The sequence below is a fragment of the Palaemon carinicauda genome, chromosome 7 (genome assembly GCF_036898095.1).
Source record: "Palaemon carinicauda isolate YSFRI2023 chromosome 7, ASM3689809v2, whole genome shotgun sequence".
Classification (NCBI taxonomy): domain Eukaryota; kingdom Metazoa; phylum Arthropoda; class Malacostraca; order Decapoda; family Palaemonidae; genus Palaemon; species Palaemon carinicauda.
Window position 1 is genome coordinate 65,230,176 of NC_090731.1, and position 2,500 is coordinate 65,232,675.

Genomic DNA, 2,500 nt, shown 5'->3' on the forward strand with positions numbered 1-2,500 from the left:
CTCACATTGAAAGAGTCAAATGATAATATGCATTATTTAAACATTCAAATTACTTAGTTCTTTTTATTAATGCATATTTCTATTTTCCATTCTTTACCCGCTATCTTCTGGCAGTGTCATACTATGTTCAACAATGCATATGTGATGTAGTGGATTGGATTTTTTTGTGTGTGTGTGTCTGTGTGTGTGTGTATGTGTGTGTGTGTGAAAGCGTTATAACTTCATCATTGAATTCAATTAAACGTAATGTAAATTTTAGGCCTTAAGCCAAGCACTGTAGCATCAATGGCCATTCATCTCTATATGTTACTTCTCTTTCTCTTGTTTTTGAAAATTTTAATAGTTTATGTATGCTAGATTTATTTTAATGTATATATATATATATATATATATATATATATATATATATATATATATATATATATATATATATATATATATATATATACATTAATAACTAGGCAACCGTTTCTCTTTTTTTTAATGAAAGTACACTTCCCACTTGAGGGTATGATGTTTTTTTTTTTTTTGAGTGCTATTGAATTACCAATTCACGACTCAAACATATAGTTGCTTGGCCTAACAATACCTGGATAAATGTAAGAGATATTACTGGTCTTATCATGGTTTTATATATGGTAAATTTGTTTTAATTATCTTTTACTCTGAATTCAAAGAATCTATTCAATTCTTCCATTCTACCAGTAGCTATGTTGCTGCAAGAGCCTTAGAGGTTTCAAGAAAAGTGTGTCTTATTTTTTATCGCTAAACAATTAGCAGTAATATGATTTGCATATGCATTGGGAGGATACATCACGTGCAAATTCCATAAAGGCTGACATTAGTATATCCCAGAAGGAAGGATTTTTTTTTGGGAGGCAGAGCTTTGAAATGGGGGACAGTCGTATGGTCACACTCTTGAAAGTGTCCATGTTGTAAGCATAATACCTAATATATTTCAGTGAGTTATACGTATTTAAGAAAAGCTGATGTCAAAGAATATCTGGAAGTGGTTCTAAGTATCCTTCGCTCACCAACAATTATTATATGATTTTTATCAGAGTTTAATTTCACCCCACGTATTCTACATCATACTTTAAATGTTCATATATTTCTGATAAAGGATTCCTCAACCTGACATCTACTCTCCACAAAAAGGGTTGATCTCATTATTATTATTATTATTATTATTATTATTATTATTATTATTATTATTATTATTATTATTATTATTATTATTATTATTATTATTATTATTATTATTTTTATTATTATTATTATTATTATTATTATTATTATTATTATTACTTGCTAAGCTACATCCCTAGCTGGAAAAGCAGGATGCTATAAGCCCAGGGGCTCCTACAGGGAGAATAGCCCAGCGAAGAAAGGAAACAAGGAAAAATAAAATATTCTAAAAACAGCAATAACATTAAAATATAAATATAAACTATAAATCTTTAACAAGACGAGAAGAAAAAAAAATAAGATAGAATAGTGTGCCGGAGTGTACCTTCAATACGTAGCCTCATCTGCTTATATAGCCAGCTCGTTTTCAATACCAAACCATATATCATGGTTTTATGATATAAAAAAGGCTTGAACGTGAAGCACTACCCAGGAAAACACCTCTGGCTGCTATGGTGAATATTAAGTGATAATTTCTTAATCCATTAATTGAATAGTCTATTGTAGTACTTAGAAATGAAGCGCCAACTCCAATCAGTTCATGTTGAAAAAACAAATTATTTTTATTCAAAGGGTAAAGACAAACACTAAATTCATAACCGATCATAAAACTTCATAGTCAAAAACTAGAAAAAGCTACGAAACAGTAAAAATCTGCAGTGGCAGCATGTGTAAAAAATTTTCATATTTGTATTATTTAGATATTGACAATTAATCTTATACAAAGATTTAAATTCTCCAAGAAAACAAACTTATCTCTCTCTCTCTCTCTCTCTCTCTCTCTCTCTCTCTCTCTCTCTCTCTCTCTCTCTCTCTCTCTCTTCATTCACTTCAAAACTTTTCATTGAAAAATCTTTCGCCACGCAGTCCCTCTGTTCCTCATCACTCAACAATTCTCTCATATGGAGCTTATTCCTAATCCTCTCGTCTCCAGCATTAATAAATTTTTTCTCTCCCTCTTTCTAGACATGAGTAACAGAATTTGCTCTCAAATATTTATTTCGCAGGTATAGAAATGTATTGATCTGTTTAATCTAGATATATTTTTTTTATCCTCTATTTTGCGGTGTTCATATAATTCTTAAAATAATGTCGTTTTTATCCATTGTACTAGTAATTTTTATTTTCTTTACTTCTGAGAAAAATACAGAAAATATCATTAATAAATGGCATTCGTTGGTTAGTCATTATTATTTTTTTTTAGTTCAAATACATACTAAACTCAAAGATTTAGTAGAATGATTACGAAAACTAGTACTGATAACACATTCTTCATAAAGTTTAATACGTACATCATGAACAATCCCATTGT